The sequence below is a fragment of the Vombatus ursinus genome, unplaced genomic scaffold (assembly GCF_900497805.2).
Source record: "Vombatus ursinus unplaced genomic scaffold, bare-nosed wombat genome assembly UNPS02014802.1, whole genome shotgun sequence".
Taxonomy (NCBI): domain Eukaryota; kingdom Metazoa; phylum Chordata; class Mammalia; order Diprotodontia; family Vombatidae; genus Vombatus; species Vombatus ursinus.
The window spans coordinates 7442741-7449461 of NW_020954580.1; positions in this window are offsets into that span (position 1 = coordinate 7442741).

Sequence of the window (6721 nt, forward strand, 5' to 3'; positions counted from 1 at the left end):
CACACACACACACACACACACACACACACACACACACACACACACACCCTTTGAAGCCTTCCAGACCTCCACACAGAGCTTCAAAGGTAAATTGCCATGTCTTGGAAAAGGCTAAGAACCACATGGTTTAGTGATTTGATTCTCCAACTTTCTCAGTTCACAACCCACCTCCTTCACTGACTCCAAATTGATGGAAAGGGAAAAGTTAAAAAAAAGTTTTTTCACTGGAATTGAATGACAAAACTGAAATTTTGATGAGACATTAGTGAGGGGGAGTATCAGGAAACAAATTTATGCACCGAACAAAATTATACTCATTATCATATCCTTAACATTAATAATTCATGAAAGCAGTTCTTGGACCACCAGTGGTGTCCTGACCACACTTTGGAAGCTGCTGTCTTAGCAGGCAAGAGATCTCAATTCTAATATTTTGCTTATATGCTGAGTGACCTTGGACAAATTGAATTATAATAATCATTGTAATAACTGAAATATACAGTGCTTTGGAGTTAGCAAAGTGCTTTAAGCACATTTTCTCATTTAATCTCACAATAATCCTGTGAAATAGATGCTATCAGTAATACTATTTCTACTTTACAGATGAGAAAACTGAGGCTCAAGAGGATAAGTGACTTGCGTAGGGTTCCATAGCTAATAAATTTTAGCAGCAAAATTGAACTTTTATCTTCAGAATGGCCAGCACCCTAGCCACTATGCTGCACTCCTTCCTTTCCACCCTCAAATCTGTTTTCAGGGTTAGGAAAATGGAATTGATCAGTATGTGCATGATAGTGGTGAGAACCATGAAGAAGATATTTCTGAGTGTAAAGTTATCAAGATCCAGCCTTTACCACTAACTAGTTAATTCTATGATTGTATGATTGGGAAGCAACATGGATCTGTGGAAAAGGCTGCTGTCTGTGGAGACAAAAGATCTGGGTTCAAACACCAGCTTAAATACTGACTACTCAAGTGGCTGGGAAAGTCACTTAATTTATCTGGTCTCTGTTTCCTCATATATAAAATGGAATATTTAATCAGTGGTGTCAAATTCAAATAGAAAGCTAGGCCACTAAACCCTACATAAAGATCACTGCAGCCTAGATATTGATTTAGAAAATTATATGTTAACGTTGTTTTATGTTATATTGTATTTTTATTTATTTTGTTAAATATGCCCCAATTACATTTTAATTTGGTTCCCCATGGGGGAGTTTTGCAACCAGGATGCATATTGGATACCTCTGGATTAGATAATCTCAAAGATCTCTTCTAACTATGATTCTGAGAGAACAGAAGGAGGCTAGGTCATGGTAAGGGCAGAGGATCTGAGGAACTTTGTAGAACACCCAGTGCAGCATTCTGAGCCAAGAGGTAACTAATCAAGTCTAGGGATTGAGGGGAGTGAGGATTTGATCATAATGAATGATGGCAAAGTTCTTTAGAGAGGCAAGAATCCCAGTAGGTAGGGGGGAAGGTCTTTTTTGTGGGAAAGGTCTTTCCTGCAGGTGGGATGCCAGAGGGCAGCAGAAATTACTAAAGTCTTACAAAAATGGACTTTTTCAAACAAGATCTAAAGGGATTGTTAAAAAGCTTATCAGGTGTTGGTTACACAATAGACAGTCCATAGATAACTGGTGACTGACCCATTGATTCATAGATTGAGGTAGGGAGTTGTGTTGCTCCACTTTATGAGTAGGGCCTCCTTTCCCAGGAGGCACTGAATGGTTCTCCTAGCCACAAGGACACAGATCTTTAGAGGGCATATTATCCCCAATCATGGAGATGACAGTTCTTCCGCCCCTCATAGAGGCAGAGCTGGTTTGTTCCTGAGTGGGGTGTGGACACTAATGTTATCAAACCTTACTTGGGAAACTTTGAGCTCAGGTTCTAGCAAGTTGAATCCTCCCAGTTCACCTTGAAAGCTTATTTATTTATAGCATTTCCACCCTTCTCCATGTGGGTGAAAGGACTGAGATCTCAATCAGCCTGGGTGACATTTCTCTTTATTCCTTACTTGTCTTTGGTGGCTGTAGAGCAGTGCTGGGAGAGCCAATGTTAATTGTCATCAGAAATGCTCTGGAGTAAGCTCTCCCCAGCCACATAGGGAAGGCTTTATTTTCTGCTCTGGGATGGAGAAGTGACAATGTCAGCATGCAGCATCCATGTCTCCAGAGAGTGGGAATTATTCCATGTAGCTTAACCCTAGTGCAGATAATTCATGTGTGTCTTCTGGCTGCAAAGAAGTGTAATTTGTCCAAGGTCCTTGCTGTTTTCATTCTGACAATTTAATAGGCTCCTTAACACATCTACCCACTGCATCTGGGGCCTTCTCCAGTCATTCTGATCTCTATCTCACCACTAAACCCAGATGGCTCTGGAGGAGAGAGTGAGGACAATGACTTCGCACAGCCCTCCCTCACTCAAATCCAATTCACTTGCAAGTCATGACATCACCTTCCTGATGTCATTGGTCCTCCTCCATAACAACAATAACACTTCTACCAATGGGAGAACAAAAGAGAAAATGAGGAAATTCACATTCATCCATCCGAGTACATCCAGGACAGCACAATTAACTGCCAAGGCAACCTTTTTCAATGAGGATACAATTCAAACAGAAGAAACCATTTGTCCTGTCAGCGTGACTGATGGTGTACTGGGATTGAGGTGTGTGTGTGGGGGGTGTAATTTGCACAAGGGTATGTAGCTAGATTTAAAAGGTTAATTGGCTTGGTTTGAATAACCATTTAAGAATAACTTTTCTGAAACTGGTACCTAATGAAACTCCATGATCTAGATGTCAATGGATCACAGACTTAAGAGTTATAAGTGACCTCAGAGGTCACCTAGTACAACCAACTCATTCAACTGAGGTCTTGAGGGGTTAAGTGATCTATTCAGGCAGGATTTGAAACCAGATCTTTCTGACTCCATCTAACATTCTATCATATCTTTTAGGCCAAAACGTTTCTAAGATTCTTCCAATAACTAAGTGCTGATTAGGTCTTTGTCTTTTCAATTTGGGATTAGTCCTATGGTTGATGTTAGAATGACAGAGGGGAGGCATCCTTCTCTTACGCTATTTCTCAGAACATAGAAATCAGTGTGAGGTTGTAGAAAAATACTGGAGGAATTCCAGATACCTGAGTCCTAGAGCTGATTTTTATATAACCTCGCTGTGACTCAGTTTCCGCATCAGAAAAAAAAATCTTTATAGGGTTGGTATAAGGATGAGCTAGCACTTATGAAGTCACTTTAAGAAAACAAGAAGAATCATCCATGTGTAAAGTATTCTTAAATGTTATCTCTTGGGAAGCTTCCATGGTTTAATCCTATTCAGGAAAAATATGTATGTGCCCTAAGTGTACCAAAGAATGGGCTGAGAGAGAAGGCGTTATTCCATAGCTTCACCAAGAGGTAGGAGGTTATTCCTGATGACCAAGAATGATGCTGTTTGGCAGTTTCTTCTCTACCACCAGCCATTCAGAGGATAAGTTATGAAAAGCAGTCATGTGATATAGTCCCAAAGTACAAATCTGATCTTACTATCCCTCTACTCAATAAACTCCATCGATTTCCTTTTACCAACAGGATCGAATATAAACCCTTCCATTTGTCCTTTAAAGGTCTTCAGGGCCTGGTCCCATTCTACCTTTTCAATCTTATTTCACATTTCTCCTCTCTCTGCCTTCTGGAGTCCAGCCAAACTGGTTTTCTTACTATTCCTCACAATCCATGTCCCATCACTGTGCTTTCTCTGGGGCTGTCCACCATGCCTGGAATTCACTTCATTATCACCTCTTCCTCTAGTAATTTCTGGTTTCCTTCAGGACTCAGCTCAAGTACCGCCTTCTGCATGAGGCTTTGTCTGCTCCCCCGCCAGCAATTAGCATCTCCCCTCACCCCCATTCATGGTTACCTTTTGGTGTTTTGCACACATCTATATTTGTCCAGGGAAGCTTCCTGAAAGCAAGGATTGTTTTCTTTTTTTCTATATATCACTTAAATCTACAGGGGTGCTTGGTATATAGCAACTGCTTAATAAATGCATACTGGTTGATTGACTGCATGATTACTAATGGACAAGAATAGATTTGAAGTCAAGAAGATTTGGGTTCAGACCCTGGCTCTATTACCATCAAGTCACATGACTTAGGGCATAAAATGAGGGAGTTGAGCTATTAGAGGTTCTTATTCTAGAGTCTAGAAATTTGCTTTTTAAAAAAAAATCTAATAATTATTTAAATCTAATTAGTTTCCTTTGTAATCATATATGTTTCATTTGAGGCTTTTAAAAAATATTATTCTGAGAAGGAGCCCATAGGCTTTATCAGACTGCCAAAAGTCTCCATGAAAGGTCAAGTTCTGGACTAGAGGATCACTAAGGTCCTTCCAGCTTTAAATTCTATAATCTACTATGATCTATCATGGTTCTTTGATTCTCTAAGGTCAGACCAGGGGTGAGGCACCTTAGTCTAATAATTCATACTCCATCTTAGTGAAGTCACCTTTCCAGCTGCCTTGGAAGCCCCCCTACCAAATGGTACCAGGTAAAGTGAAGGGGCCCGGGGCCTGTGAGAGAGCCCTGCCCTCCCTATCCTGAAAACAAAACCAGTAATGCTATATGTTAGGAGGCTCAGGCTGGGAAAGTGGTTATTCCTCTGCTGAGCTGTTTACCCTTCCCAAGGAGCAGAAAATGCATGGGTAAGCTGGATATATTATTTTCAGACTTGCTAACAGGCCAGGTCTCCTCATGGTTGAATTCTCAGCCAACTGCTCAGCTTCTCTGAGAAATACTTCCCTCCCCACCCCAACTCCTTTCCATTTTTCTATGTGAATCTCTTCCAAGTTGGTACAGGCACCTTGGGTGGCAAAATCCATTTGCTCTGGGCCCCGCCCCCATCAGCCTCTCCCACTGGCAAATACCTCATATTTGCCAGGAGCCAAGTGAGCTCTGGGTAACCCCAGAGATATGTCTCCTCTGAAATAAATCTCCAAACAGAAATAGTGAAGTTTCTGACATTTTCTCTACTTTCTTTCTTCCTTTCCTCATTTCCATTTTTCCCCTTTCTTTCTTTTTTCCCTTCTTCTTTTCCCAGTTTCTCCTTCATTCACACCCTCTTATTCTACATCTTTATGTATCTATTTCTTCTTTCCTTTTTCTTTCTCTCCTTTTTTCTTTTATTCAATTCACTTCAACTTAATTCAGTCCAATAGGTATTTAGCAAGCCCATCACGGCCAAACACTTGCCTAGGTGCTTAGGATATGAAGACGATAATGAAACAGTCCCTGCCCTCAAAGTGCTTATATTCTACTGGGGGAAGCATGGATAGGTAAATATACAATGTAACAAAGTTCATTCAAAATAATATCAGGGTTAGGAGAGAGCTCCAACAGCTTGGATAGAGGAGGAAGAGAGGAATCAGCAAAGGTTCCACTTGAACAGAGTTTCAGATGGATATAGGGATTCCAAAAAGCAGGAGTGAAGAGAGGGCGCATCCCAAGTATGGGAGATAGTCTATGCAAAGGCATATAGTCAGGAGGTACAATATGATGATGTATGAGGAAAGTGGTAAGTTGGCTGCTTTGACTGTAATATAAAGTATATGGAGAGTTATATGAAATTAGGCTAGGAAGACAGATTGGTGGCAGATTGTGTAGGGCTTTAAGTACCAAATTGAGATACCTATTTATCCTAGAGGCAATACCACATTCAAACTTGTTAATCATGACTGTGCATAGTCAGATCTATTCCTTAGGAATAGTAATTTAGCAGCTTTATGGAGGATGAATTGCTGAGAAGAAACCTAAGGCAGGTAGACCAATTAAGAGACTGTTGCAATAGTCTGCACAAGGGCAGATGGGGGCTTGAACTTTAGTGGTGGCCATGCAAATGGAGAGAAGGGGATTGACTGATGGGAAAGATGTTGTGGAAGTAGAATCAATAAGAACCTTCTTCCTGACTTGAAAGCTTTAATGTGTGTGTTTGGTGCATGGAGAGAATCTATGTGCAACAGATGGAATGGGCTGCCATTGAGGGAATTAAGAGGATTAGGATGGCAAGTGGTTAATTGTGGGAATTGAATGAACCACACTGACTCCATCTTGTGACTCAATTCTGGAGCTAGCTCAGTTCCCTTTCTATTCAATTATGGGTCTAGTCAGGTTTCTATCTTGTGAGAAAACTTCATTCTTTTGTGGGAATTGGGAAAAAATGTTATTGTATTGTTTTAATCTAATCCTGCATGGCTGGGAAACTGGACCATCTCTACCTGCTATTTAGAGACCCTTAACTAAGGACTTTGGTTATGCTGACCAGAAACCCACTCAGATCCAAAAATTGATGCACAGTTTTCACACAACTGCACATGTCAAACAGCCCATATGTTGTATCTGAAAACTGGCCCTGTACTGATTAATCAGTTATTGTTTCCATGTTCCTTTGGTTGTTTACAGACATGGGGGGGGGAGTGAGATATCTCTTTTTCTGCATTCAGAGAACTGCACCTGTTCACTCTCCCACTCCCAACTTGGAAAGCCCCTAATCTTTCATCCAATTTGAATCATATTACTTAGTGTTGTATTGTTTCATTTTAATTAATTGACCTTATTTGATTAATTGATTTTAATGTATAAAAGTCTTTCTCCCTCTGTATTTGGGGTCTAGGCCTAAGCTGAGGAGGCGTGGAAGTCTCAGTTTGGTGGGCAATTTCT